The sequence below is a fragment of the Halichoeres trimaculatus genome, unplaced genomic scaffold (assembly GCF_033239565.1).
Source record: "Halichoeres trimaculatus isolate MK-OKI-2021-1 unplaced genomic scaffold, fHalTri1.1 fHalTri1_scaffold_4, whole genome shotgun sequence".
NCBI lineage: Eukaryota > Metazoa > Chordata > Actinopteri > Labriformes > Labridae > Halichoeres > Halichoeres trimaculatus.
In genome coordinates, this window is record NW_027437182.1 from 27,325,424 (window position 1) to 27,340,341 (window position 14,918).

Genomic DNA, 14,918 nt, shown 5'->3' on the forward strand with positions numbered 1-14,918 from the left:
CCCTCATGAACGCTGGCATGTATGTACCCCGCCGCAAAAACCTGGACTGTACCAAGTTGAACTTTGGCACAAGGGGGTGAGGAATACTCTCTCTTTTTTGAGTGTTTCTTAAATGACTTTTAAACGATGTGAAATCAATTTGAAGAATATTTTGTGGATAGGTTGTATATTTTGAAGCCTAAACGGAAAGCTAGAGGTTTCAATATTTGTAATATCTCTAACCTGTTCAACTGCAAGTAGCACCATGGTTGAACCAGGAAGTAATTAAGAGCATTTTGTTTATCCTTCGCGATCTTTCTTAATCAAAAGCAGCAGCTGAAGACTCCATCTGAAGTAAGTTTTTTTTTTTTAATATTTTCTACTTTTGCGTTTCTGATCAGACGTTCAGCTCAAAGTTACCTGACCTAACCTGCAGCCTGCAGCCAGAGTCCATGTTAAGCTGTCTTTTTGTCCTAGCATCTTCGTTAAGGTAAAATCATGGCACGTAAAAATCTAATAAAACTCCTAAAACAACTTTTATCTACATATTTCATCCAATGTTAGATTCAAGACTGTGGCACACACTACAGCATGCTCTTTCTCTGAACTCAGCGTTAAAAGCAAAGAAAAAGTAGTTGGCGACCACTTATCTGGCCGTTTTACAGTTGATGTAAATATACTTAACAAGTGGCTCAATGAATCCTTTCCTTTTTGAAAACTGGCAGACAGCTGTTTCATAGTTTGTGCCATCAAAATTTAGACATATTGCAAAGTAGACTGATAAGTGATTGGGCAGTCCAGTATTGCTTTCTTAAAAACCTCTTGTTTTATGTTTTCATCTCATCTTGAACTAATACAGACTCACATTACACCCACAACACTACCAAACTAGAGTTAAGCTTACCTGTAAAACATCAAAGATCCCTCAGATTATTACAGTTCTTAGCAGAACAATGTCATTAGTTGACTTTCAGCTGTCAGTTATGGTTTTGGAAAGTTTAATGATGCTTGTGGTTGTGTTTGTTGTGCTTTCTCTCACTGAGTCTGCTGTATGCTGCAAAGCCAGTACACAAAGCTTGGGAGCCCGCAATAGTCAAATGAACTGGATGTCATCTTGTCTTTTTGTAAAATTAAATCACCTTTTAACTATAATTTTAAGACATAATTTGTCTGATTTTAGGCATAAATCAGTGTGATGAGAACAAGTTGTACTGCCAGAAACACATGTCAAGGAATATTTTATGTGACATATATAAACTTGATAGTTTGATTGATGTTCTCTGTGTAACTGGCAGGGTTCATGACCTATGCTGCAGCTCGTCAACATGGGGTACTGTAAATCACTTTTTCAACTTGATCCAAACTGATACCGCCCATTTTGATTATAGTTGATGGAGGTGAGAGATACAGGGCTACATTAAGAGAAACCAAAAGTTCCTCTCAGAGGCTTTAGAAATAGATTTATTAATATTCAAGTATCTGAGTGTTTCTAATATCACCTAACTAACCATTCATATGCACCAGAAGTTACCAATGATGTTGCATTTTCAAGAAGAAACACTTATTTAAATAGTAACAAGTAGCTACTAAACATGTACACAGCCTTAGCCAGACACTAATTTACATATTTACAGAACAAATCTTACACAATAAAAACATCAAAATAAGCTAGTCTCTGTAGTTTAAATACCAAAAGAGTAAGAAAATATATATTGTTTATGTGGCTCTTCTCCATTATTGATGTAGATCCCCAGAGTAGTGACCCAGCAACCTACAGACCAATTCCCCATCCCCTCATATCCTGCTTTGTGCACAGAGGCCACTGGCCTGACTAGGGCAGGTGAAGCCCTGAACTCCATTACATAATGACAGAGGAAGTCATCCGTCAGTGTAGTGGAGTGCGATGGCACTCAACTATGTCCCCACTTTTTTTCTCAGTTTGAGCTGCAGCTTCCAGCATGACAGGGCAGTCAAACTGAAGTGTTTGCTGAGGCCTATATCAGTTGAGAGGGGCGGAAACAATCATGGGGGACTGAAATGTGTGTTAGTTTGTGTGAGTGTGTGTGTTCATCCCTAATGATTTATAGTGACAAATGATCAGCCATAAACAAACAACAAGCAAGCCACCCGTCTGTCCACACAAACAAACAAACAAACAGCGGACACAGACAAACAGGCCATCAGGCAGAGTGACAGCTAGGTTTAAGGTGATCAATCACTGTTAGGCAGAGATCAGTGCGCACTTGTTTGGGCTGTATTTGTGTGTCATATTAGAGCATTCATGCATGTCTACACGTCTGCCTGTGTCGACTTGCGCTGACATATGCTTTTGGTCAGTTTTATGCATGTGTTGTGGTTGCCAGTCAGCCTGCCTGCCTGTCATATGTTGTGTGTTTCTGAGTGAGAAAGTGTGTGTGTGTGGGATGTAACCCAAGCTGGAGCGGCACAACACAGCAGCCTGTTCAAAGGCCCGTTTGTATTATTACAGCTTGTCCAGCTGCTCAGGACAGACAAACAAGACTTAGAGCTCTGAGCCGCAAAACACAGACCTCCCACCCCCATCACAGAAACCCCTGCGGCCCAGCACGGCCCGGCCCAGCATTGTGGCTGTAGAAAAAATGAACAAACAAACGCCTACAAACAGACAAACTGCTGGCATGATGGAGATGTTTTGTCCTAGAGGATGCAAATTCAACTCCTCATCTAACTGAGAGCATTTTTTATGTATTCTTTTTTTGTCTAGTGCAAACAGGAGGATTTGGCACTGAATTTCTAAAGAGTTCTGGTCACAATTTCAGTCAATTTCTTTTGTTATTATTAATAACGAGAAAATTCCTGTTTTTTAAAATTAGAATGCTCACCATACAAAATATTTACATGGTTTACCCCCCAGAGGCCTCTTCCTGCCCTTTTCTATGTTATCAATGCTCAATATAAGAAATGCACATACGGCAAATAATTTGTTGTTGACTCTAATTTCACTTTGAAAGTATCTCCTGTTAAAGATGTAACAGAGTAAGGTGCTTTTATTTTGAAAGGGTGAAGATAGGGAAGTTAGAAAAAGAACCAAAGTCAAACAACTTGTCTTCCATTAATTACTTACTTTAAATGATTAACCAGAGTAAAAGAAGCAGAGGTTTAAATTATTCTGTTTTCATTCATAATAAGGAAATTTCTTTTAGCCTCTTTGTATTTTTAATTTTTATATGCAAGTTTTTAAGCTAACAAGGATGCTGCAACTTTAATGCTACGATGGAAGCAGTTGACTTTACTTTGGTTTATTATATATCATATGCACTTGAACTGAAAATTGACAGATGGAACAGATGGAAGTGAGCAAAAATATGGTTTAAACTGTTTTTTTTGTGTTGATTTTAAAAGAAAGCAAGTCAAAACTAATGCAAAGTAAATTATGTTATGCTCTCTATTCTGATGTCATCATTTTGAAAAAAAAAATTGTCAAATTTATAGCTAAAAAAATTATTTAAAAAAATAAAAAATATAAATAACCACTTGTATTTAGAGGGCCAAAAAGTCAGTTTGTTTTTGTATTCCTTTAGCTCTTATGGTGTGTTAACTCTGTTCACAGAGGTTATAAGGAACTGCTTCCATAAAACTTTGTGAACCATTAGTTGGAGCATCAGCAGCTGTAGATACATAGAAAGTAAATGTATTTTCTGTACCACATTGTGTTGAGTAAGGTGAGCTCTTTAAAAATATATTAGTTTTGCTTTTCCAAATCTCACACTCTGCATTGAGCAATGATCCTGAAAACAAAATATTGCTTTATACACACAGTGATCTACTTAGAAAGCTGATGAAAATTAATGCCTGTGTTTCTTGTGCAGACTTTTTGCCGGCCGGCAATATTTCTTCTTGGTGTGTACTCAGTGTGCACTCTGTTGCCCTCTGAACAGCTCTCTTTCCTCTGGATCTCTCTTGAAATGGATTGAGATGATGGCGATTAAGATCAGAATAAGCTTTCACACTCGCTCTTGCACACCTCTTGTTCTCAAACCTCTTCTTTCTTTCTCACCTTAATGTGTGCCCTTGATTCCCCCTCCATCCTTGTTTCTTCCCCTTCATCCTCCTCACTCCTCCGTTCTGCTCCCCTTCTCCTCCGCCTCCTGCCCATGCTCCCTCTCCCTCTCTGACTCAGGGTCCCTGTGTGCCTGTATGTAACATCAGTAAAGCTGTCAGGCAGCCAGGCCAAGGTAAACAGCCCAGCGCCGGGTTCAGGGGTGACGGGGGCCGAGATGTTTTTCCTCAGGAACACAGGGACCCCTGGAGGCTTCTGGCTGGGGCCAGGGAGGGGCTGAGGGGGAAGATGATCCCCTCAGTTGCCCCCCACAAGAACACACAATAACGGGTCTCTTATTCCTCTTTTTGTCACCGTTTTCTTTCTTCTACCTCTTGTGTCTACTCATCACTTTCTCTGTGTCTCCACATCCTATCACTGGCGAATGTTCAATCAATCAGCAGCACTTGAACCAATTTCTTACACACATTTTATTGCCTAATCATTTCAGCACTGACTTAAAAGAGATATACATGTTTTTGCCTTCAAATATGCCTCATAAATACACTTTGCAGTATGTCTGAGATGTTGAAATCATATGTATATTTTTATGTCCAAAGCAGTCTGCTCATAGTTGGATGACATATTTAAAGTATTTCTCTAATGGGATTTTGGCTTGTTGTACTTCTGGAGGAATTCAGCAAATCACTTCTGTTTTACTTGAAAAGGAAAGGAAGGAAAAGGAAGAAGAAGAGGAGTGATTTCCAAAAAGCAAATCATGTGATTGAGAGAGATGAAAGGAAAGGCTAAGTAACTGAATGGTGAATAAGAATGGATTGATAGAAGGATATAGGGGAGAAGTGATATTTCTCACCCAGGCATGACCCCTCTCAGCCCCAGTGAGCTGCTCCCTCAGAGGGAGGCAGACGGCCCAGAGAGGGAGAGCAACACGGGGTCCTTCCAGAGGTTGCAAATCAGAGGCAGCACTAAAAACACCAAAAACTGGGAGCATGAGAGACAGAACGGGGAAAGAGGAAAAACACAGTGAGCGCTGGGAGTTGAAGAAGAGACAGAAAAAAAAACAGTGAAAAAGGAATTAATGGAGAAAGGAAGGAGGTCAGAGAAGAAAAGAAGGAAAGGAGGCAGAGGGCAAAATTGTTGAAAGAAAACTTGAGCTGGCCAAGCCAAGAAAAGCATGTAGAATTGAATTAGGGGAGGGAGAGCCACCGAGCAAAACAAACAGGAGAGGAAAGCAGGGGTGCAAGGAGGAAGAGGAGGACCATTACCCTTCGTAGATCAGCCGTTACATCCCCTGACGGCTGTCGAGGCGGAGGGGCATCATGGAGTGGATGGAGGGAGGGAGATTAGGATGATTGGGGTAGATTAAGAAACAGATCAGAGTCGGCATAAAAAGAGGTTAAGACAGGACTTTATTTGCAAATAATGTTGGCTTTTGGCTTCATAGAGTAGCAGGTGGGTGGGGTCAGGGGAAAGTAGGCGGGCGAGTGATTTAAGGGAACCAAGAAGTTGGTAAAAACATCAAAACTGCTGTACTGATTTTAAATGGTTTCCTGTAGTCTAATGGTGGCTCTAAGTGGTGTTTCTTTACAAGATCAGTAGTAGAATGTCATCTCGTATTTCCTTACTACATCCATGGTTTAGTTTATATTCAACTTGTATTTTGATTCTAGTATTGAAATAATTTGCAAAACTTCTGATCTTCAATTTTATTCTTTGAATTTCCTAACAGCAACTTGAATTCTCTTCCTCCTCCCCCTCTTCTTCCTGTTCCTGTTTCCCAGCAGCCCTTAGCCATCCTGTTTCTGCTCCTCATCAATCCCTACTGCCACAATGGTCTGTGACAACTCTCATGACAGGCCCATGACAGGCCTGCCACCCGCACGGCATGTCCCTAACCAACCAGCCCATAACACACCAGAAGACAAACAGACAAGAACAGCTCCCTTTCCTTCACCCCAAACTATATAGGCGCCCAGTTGTACGGTCAGCTGTGAAAGTTTACCAGCCGTGAACCTCTTTTACATGAGCAGTCCTGAACTTTTCTAAAAGTTTTCAGGAGCTTGGTCCCCAAAATTTCCCAAAGTTACAGTTAGCTACTTCCTTGCAAACAGACATGAGTACAGACATCTTCACTTTTCTAACCTTGAAAAGTTTCTTCCTCCCCAACCTCAGTAGGTTTTATTCATTCTATGGATGTTGTCTGGTTTGCACAGAGCAAATTAAACATCATCACCCCTACTTTTTCACATCAGCTCACCATAGCTTCATGCTGAAACTTAAGGAGTGGAAAATGTGTGAAAGCAAAGTCAGGTTAAAATGATGTCTGTTGGCATCTACACAGCTAATAATCTTTGGAGAATTTTGTGCATGCGAGAATCCAGCTTTAGAGACTCTGAGAAATGCTAACCACCTCGCTGCCACTGTAATACTATAACACTGAAATTCAAATTGGTCGTTGATTCTCAGAGAATGAAGCCTGTTGGCATCGGCAGGTTTGTCTTTTCCTTCTGTGCTTCCTCCACTCTAACTATTGTTGCATGATGCCTTTTACAGAAATGGTCCATGTACATCCAACTATAGGGGTGGGCATTGATAAAATTTTATCGATATCAATGCCCTTATCGATTCTGCTTATTGATTAAATTCTTTATCAATTCCCTTATCAATCCCTTCTTTTTCAAGTGAATAAATAAGTAATTGGTCACCGGATCTGGATATCTCCTGGCGTAAATATAAGGAAATAAGTAAAAATTGCACGTCATACGTTGATGTACAGTTTTGTAATATGTTATTGACTCAAATAGCCCATCTAGTATCTCGAAGTGGTTATAGCGTTATTCCAAGTTGTTTGGAACCTTGTCGTAGTTATGAAGCCAACCATGAGCCTAACTTTTCTTTCATTTGCTTGAAAGTATTTTGACATTTGGAGTTCTCAGTATTGTTTAAAAAGAGTAACTGTGATATGTTTCTGTGATGAAAGTTGAAATTCTACTCTGAAGCCAAAGTTATACTGATCCATGCTAACCGCTACCATATCAATGCAATTTCCTATATACATTAGCATCAAGCTAGCACTATTTTGTTTATTTTGAATCCATTGATTAGGAATATCCTGTGAGAGAGTAATGTAGATTTCTGTGTTCAGGTTGTCAGTAAAATTTCAAGTTATAAATCCTTAAACAGGGTTTTCTTGGAAAATGTTATCTAACTGTCAAGCTAAGAAAGCTGCGGCAGACTAGTCACATAAGGTCCTGCAGCTCTGGCATAGTGTAAAGAATTGATAAGAGAGTTGTTAAGCACAAAGGCTAATGATATCGATGGGTTGAAACATTTCTTATCGATTCTCAACAGGAACCTGTTTTCGATTCCCATCCCTAACCAAGTATAGGCAAAAAGTAGTATGTAGCTCCTTTGATACCTCCAGAAGAGTCACACATGTTATATAATATACTATGTGTTATATACTGTATTATTACCTTGACAGAGTGCAGCATCATAAAGCGCAGAGCAGAAGATTCTTGGTGTAGTTAGTGAATCCAGTGTCTCCATGAAAGTGCAAGTATTTGACATAAGGTGATGTGGGTGCGCCTTTGATGTTTAGGCCTTGCTCTCAAATAGCTGTATCCCACAGTTTCTACCAAAAGTATTTCTATTGTTGGTGATGTGACAGTTTTGCAATACTTTGCCAGAACTATAAAACAAGCATTTAGTTGTCATTCTAAAAGTTACTTTGAACTTTAATCTGAGTTTATGGTTTTCCACTAGGATGCAGGTTTAGTGTTAGGAAAATAGCACATAGACATTACAATATGGTATTAAAGGTTCAAACAAGGAACGGTATTGTTTCTCTGTACTGAGTGCCCACTTAAACAGTCAGTTCTTGTTATAAACTAAGTGCAGTGGTTAGTACTGTTAACACACAGACATGAGGTTATTCATTTTTTGTCTGTGTGGAGATTGCTTGTTTCCCTGTGAATGCATGGGCTCACTTCAGGTACTCTGACTCCCTCCCACAGTCCAGATACGGTATCTGGTGATTCCAAATGGAATTGCATGGGTAAAGAGTTCCTATGCGACCTTTACAGGGTGTGCCCTCTCTCTCGTCCTGTAGTCTCCATGAATGGGGTAAGTTGTATGAAAAGTGAGTGAATGAGTTAGCAAGCATGTTCAGGTGTACTGAATATATGTGGAACAAAACAATACCATTAAATATGACTTATAACTGGTAGTCTTGAATTCTGTGAGACAGTTCCACTTTAGTTGGAAAATTCCTCACCTCTATAACAACTTTATAGGCCAGGGAGCATAGCTTGGCTTTACAGTTTTTATTTGGTAAAGACTGGATACTCTTTTCCAATCATTGTTGGAACAAAACATTAAAAGCTACATTTAGTTTGAATCTTATTTTCCTGAAATGAAGTGAGAAACCTGTCACAAACACTGCTCTCTAAGATTCTTTGATTATATCTCGGTGGCTTCCTCTAAAAGAAAGCATGCCTGTATAACTGAAAGCATGCCTGCATGACTGATTTTTTTTCCCTCATACACTGCTGCTCTCAATCTGCTTAGATCTGCAACATCTAACTGCCACTTAACCTCACTTTCTCTACTTACCCATCTGCTCGCTCCTTCAGCCTCCAATCCATCATGCAGCCGCGCCTTCAGCCCTTTGAAATGACTCTAGTAGTCATGAACAACATTAACCTCTCCCCATCCGAACACACACACACACCAAACACACACACACACACACACACACGTACATATATGTGATCAGATGCCCCTTTACCTCTACTCTGAGTGCAATCTCAGGCTACTTCACCCATGCAGCAGCCTCTCAGTGTGCAGGCTGTTGTTTCTCTGCCCTGCTTCCCTTCCTTTATATGCGACATCTCTACTCCACGAGGAGTCTCAGAGTGGTCCCATCAACTATGGCCTTTTTATTCAATTCCCCTTTGAACCTGGGCGTTCTGTGTGCTCTCCTTCACTCACGTACTGTAACCCTCAGTGATAGAAATACACTCTGTGGAACGCCTTTCAACCTGATACTCTTAAAACACGATTCAGCCATCTTTTGAAGGGAATCTGATTAGTAGCGTAAAAAAGGGCATAAATCAATGTTTAAATAAATGCTACCATTGCTTGGTTCTTTGGAGACCCAGTTTGTTATCAGGGCTTTCTGTATGTTAGTTTGCATTGACATGTGTATGGTATTTGAGGAGTACTTGAGGAGCTCTTTGTTGGAGAAGCATGTCCCAGCTGCTATTCATAAGACTTATATGATGTTTTGTCTAACTGCTTCAATGCACGGTTAAACTCATCCAGATAAAAGCAGTGCAATACTCATGGGCTGATATGAAAAATAATGAATTTAAAGCTCCTGATTTTATGAGTTAAGTAAATCCTTATTTATAGAGGAAATCCTTGGCATATTATATACTAAAAGTGTATAAGTGTATAACCACACATTCAACAGTGAACTTTTCCATGGGGGTCATTTATAATGCCATGTAGTGTCCTTCAGAGAAGATGTAGAGGATCGATAGTGTCCCAAGAAACAGATTGAAAGAAGAAGAAAATATAGGGATATCAAAGACCCACCTCACACACACACACACACACACACACACACACACACACACACACACACACACACACACACATACACATTTCTTTTTTTCCTTTTGACTCTTCCTGTACACTACCTCTCCAGTGAAGTGGCTGCTCGCAGGCTGTGATGCTGCTGACTCTATAACTGCTGTTGTGGCTCCTCAGGGCTCTTATGTGCTGAAGAATCATATGGGGCTATATTGTGAGCAATTGTACAGGCACTTTCAGTCAATAACTTGCATAGAAGAAGGCATCAATCTTTGTGGACTGGTGGTTTTTATGGTCTGGCACTAACCATGTTTGAGCAGAAGACCACTGTGATTTTACTTTATTCCCTATGAAGCACCTTTTGTTTTGAGTTATAAAAGTCCAAAAGCCTTAGCTGGTGAGCTGTTGTTATCTTTAAGAAAAGGTCATTTTGAACCTTAGCACACAAAATTAGCTCCCCAAATAACATTTATTACAATGAATGAATGTTTAATTGAATCTTTCGGGGTATTGGCTCACACGTTATCTCATTCTTCATGGAAATAAAAATTCTACAGTTCATAAAGTAACACTAATCCTGTCTAACTCCTCAGAAAATGACCATGAGGAAGTTTCACAGTCTGATTAACACTGTCACTTGACAGAAGGCCCTGGGCCCCTCTGCTCTCCTGTGTGTACACATGTGCTTTCCTCTGGGTAAACTGTGTTTACAGTGCGCATGCCCGAGCTCTGCAGCGCTGCCTGTGCTGCAGTCTTGTGTCCAGTCTCCGACTCAGATCGACGTTGGTGGCGGGGTACGAGCCGAGCTGCACAGAGGAGGAGAAAGTGAGGTGTTGGGGGGTGGAGAGGAGAGATGGTAAAGATAGAAATGGACGGCGCGGACACAATGTCTAATGGCAGTTCCAGCTGAGAAAACAAAAATACCCGAGGAACACTAAAACCTGAGGGGTGAAAAATATGCGGCTCTGGCGGGAGGTCAGATTCCCCACCGTATCTAATTCAATTTTACAAACTGTAAGAAAACACGCTGCTGCTCTTCCAGCAGTGGGAAAATGCACTGCAAATATGCACATTTTTACACCTCACGATGACACTTTTTTTCCGATCTAAAAAGCCAAAAAGTCCGCTTGCATAATCCCACTTTCTGACGCTTATTTGGAAAGTTTATGGGGAAATTTGTTGATACTGGGTCAACACAGGAAACGGAGATTTGGAGAGATGGCTTTACAGTATCTCAAAAATTCTGTTCAATAAATCGTTTTTTATTTTTATTGGCAATTAATACTAGCTGAGAACCTTAGGTAGTACATTTGTTCAGTAAAATAGCTTGGTAGGCTATAGCTCTACAGATACAGAAGAGAAACCAAAAAGTCATTTAAATGCCCTATCAGAAAGTCTTCTGATGGCAGTGATTAAAAAGGGGCATTATTAAAAGATTATTGTTTAAAAGGTTTTGAAAACATTTTTGTATAACTGTTAATTTTTCACGTCATGTCAGTCGGCAGTTTTCTCGGGCAGTGTGTGTCCGTGCTCCAAACACTGCAGAGACGTGCATGTCGTGCTGGTGGTCTGCTCAGACCTGCTAAAGACATTAGTGCTGCATTCTGGGGGAACGGGGAGTCCCATAGACAGCGCTCACTTCTCTAAATAAACATTAGTCTTAAAAAGTTTGGCCCCACGACCTCGGCATGATCGCATTTCACTCCGGATTGTAAACTTCAATTTTATCGCGAGATTTTTCCTACTATTAGAGGAGAGACACTTTCACACTGAAAGAGATTAGATGGGCATTGTTTCATTTCCACCTTTGCTGAGTGAGGGGACACAGGGGACATACTTAGAGCTAGCTTTAGGTCATCTTAACTTGTTTACCTCCACGTGAAGTTTGACGTTTTGCTTATGGGAGCAGAAAAAACACTTTCACTTTCCGTCCAAATAGTTCGACTTTTTAACTGTTGAATTAATTGTTTTACCTCAGCCTATCACATGGTAAGCAAGGGAGTAGGGAAATTATGTCTACAGTAAGGGTAGGTCCGGATGTGTATTGTGGACATGCATGTCAAAAAATTTAAAGTCACCCACTTTGCTACGTGCAGGCAGCGTTTAATCCATAATCGCATAGTGCGTAAAATTAATTTATGATAGAAAAGCGATAATAATGTAGAGTAGCCTATAGCATCATTATTTGCAGAGGGCCCTAGCCTTGGTCATGGCTTAGTGTAACGCTTGCATCAAAAAGTCACCTGGAGGATGGAGAACCTTCAAGTTACTGAAAGCAACCAAACAGCAGCTGCGCCTCTCCACTACAGAGAGGGTGCAGCACACTGCACTGTTCCTCTGCACGTCCTGGTAAAGCCAACACTCGTGCTTTTCAACGTGTGGTCCCCAGACGACTAAGCAGATTCTCAAATGCACCAAACAAGTCCTAAGTGAGAGAGAGAGAGAGAGAGAGAGAGAGAGAGAGAGAGAGAGAGAGAGTGCATGGTGATAAGATGTGAGGTGAATGTGTTAGGGTGTTTTCATTACATTTTTTTTCAGATGTTCAGCGTAAAAGTAGTTTGGATCCAGTAGCTAAATTACATGCAGGGATATAAACCCGGTGATAAACTGATAATGGAAATGTGTGTGCGGACAGCTGCCTCTTCATATTTTTTTTGAAATTTTATTGCATTGGTTTTATGTGGCTGATGTGACCCATCTCATCACCTGCAACTTTTGTTGTCTGTGGACCCCTTCCTCGACTCAGAGGGTACCTGGATGTGCACGTGATTATTATTTTTACTGTCATAAAACAACTGCAAGTGTACACTAGATGCTTGGTGTGTCAGTTTGGAAAAACGTCAAAGACGCCATTACTCTGTTATCGTCAGGTAAATTGCCCCAGTCGTAACACTGATCTCAGTTCCCATATTTTGATCTTAAAAAAATCAATACAATATTAATTTATTTTATTAACATATATTTTAGGGGTAAAATCATCAAAAACTTAACAGGAGCCCCTGGTCAGGTCAGGGGTCTAAGTGGATTTTTTGTGCACCACCCAGACTTTACAGTAAACACTGTCCCTCTAATACAGGCCTGAATGACGGGTATCCTCTGCTATCATATTCTGGTGATGGTAGCTAATATCTGCCGTCATTTATACCCCTGCTCTGAAATGGAGCGTGTGTGTGTGTGTGTGTGTGTGTGTGTGTGTGTGTGTGTGTGTGTGTGTGTGTGTGTGTGTGTGTGTGTGTGTGTGTGTGTGCACGCGCGCGCGCCCTCGTCTTTTTCCGCCCTCCTGCAGCAGGTGTTCGTTTAGTGTGTCAGAGTCGGCGGGGCGAAGATCTTCCAAAGTTAATATTGTGTTTCCAGAGATGATGGGGAGTTCACTGTCCTCGCTTTATTTACACATTCTAAATTAATTAAGCGCAGGATTCCTCTGGCTGTTGCAAAAACACAGAGGCTGCAGGGGGACCGGCAGCAGCAAGGGGAGGCTGTGATTTATAGCGGCTGTGCTGCTGCTGGGCCCGCGGCTCCACGCTCCTCCAGGCCGGGCGGGGAGCCGCGGACCGGGCCAACATTCCTCAGGGAGGCGAGAAGGCTCGTCTGCCTGACGTACCACACACAGGCACAGGGTAAAGACAGAGAGGTGGTGTTAAGGTGGAAGATAAAGGTCAGCTTGATGTAAAAGATGCGGACAAGTTGCTGCACAAAGATGCAAGAGGTGGGTTGTCCCCCATGTAGCCTATGTATCAAGGATTCAAGGATGTCTTTAACAAAAAGTCATGTGCTAGTATTGGTTCAACTTGAAGTAGGGCCTACCAAATAAAAGACATTAAGGCAAATACCAACTATTGATCACATGGACAAGAGATGATTTTTCTTAATTCTGAGTTAATTTCAACATGAAAAAATGCTACTGCTGCTTTAGGGAGTTAAAGAAAGTTAAATAAGTGGTACAGAAAAAAATGTTTTGAAGGTGTTTTCGCGCCTGTTGTTTTTTTATTCTTGTTTTATTATTATTATATTTTTTGCCAGGCAACAGTTTTATTCTAGCATGAATATCTGCTTAGATTCGATTATTATTGTTCTACTGAAAGGCTACTTTATGTAGGCTTTATAATAGATCTTATTGTTTTACTTCTGTATCAAACGTGAAGCAGATCTGCAGCAATATATATATATATATATATATATATATATATATATATATATATATATATATATATATATATATATATATATATATATATATATATATAGCGTATTAACGTTTTGTTTCTCTTTATCTCTCTCTCTCTCACACACACACACACACACACACACACACACACACACACACACACACACACACACACACAACACACACACACACACACACACACACACACACACACACACACACACACACACACACACACACACACACACACACACGCCCTCTATCTTCGTGTCCTTAACATGCATCGATCAGTGAACACAACGTTATTGGCAAGTCGGTGAAAGATTTATGTAAAACGATTTCACCTAATTCCCTGCTGTCACGCGCTGTTTTTGGTGAATTTACACCATTTTTTAATGATTTTAAAGAAAATGATGTGTAGTACCCTGATCCTGGGAATCATTTAATCGTAATCGTATCCTTCATCATCACATCATAGGACTCTCATCGAAGATCCTGAAGACCGTAAAACATTTGAGGAAAAATGACAGATCAATCTCTCGGTCTATAAATACGACACAGTGGCACAGAAACACAAAACAGAGCATATGGGAGCGTTCAGAAAGAGATGGGATCAGCCCTGAAATGTATGAAAGTGTTTTTTAGGACAGTTGAGTCATTAAGCTGTCACTCCACATATCACTCACTTTTGAGAAAATGTCACGTAAAAAGTGACGAATGTCATGGTGGTGTCTAAATTAGAGCCCTCTGGTGCTAAGACTGTGGGTGGTCTAAAAGTGACAACCTTCACTGAAACCAGGTTATTACTGAGTTTGAACGTGTAAAAATTAAAGCGATGATAGTTTGCCATACAGAGTGGCATGAGAAATTAAAGGGCGTTAAAGATGCGCCTCAGATGCCTAATGTGATTAGTGTTTGCTGTGGTTTGAGGAAGAGCAAGATGAAAGTTTATTTCTGGTCACGAGCCTGTAATCTGTAGCAAAGATGAGTGTTGGGGAGCATTTGAGCCAAAATCCTTAAAAAACGGGTTTCGTTTCATATCATCCATTTTTAAAAACCGAAGCCTTTTGGCTGAACCTCCCCAGATACAGTGTGTGCGCCTTGTGTCTGCTGATTTTATTGGCCTTCTCTTCGTTT

At 40.6% G+C, this 14,918-nt stretch overlaps 1 protein-coding gene across 3 annotated transcripts in view; it reads left to right on the forward strand.

Moving 5' to 3' along the window:
- Nucleotides 1–246: 246 nt before the first annotated feature.
- The window catches only part of haus8 (HAUS augmin like complex subunit 8), a 39,578-nt gene continuing 24,906 nt past the window's right edge, over nucleotides 247–14,918 (forward strand). The window contains exons 1-2 of one of the 3 annotated variants that reach the window (XM_074668481.1): nucleotides 249–333; nucleotides 8,035–8,143. The gene's annotated coding sequence lies outside the window, so the exon portion shown is untranslated. Of the gene's footprint in view, nucleotides 334–8,034; nucleotides 8,144–14,918 lie in introns of all 3 variants that reach the window. The other 2 variants (XM_074668479.1, XM_074668480.1) reach the window with 2 other exon arrangements.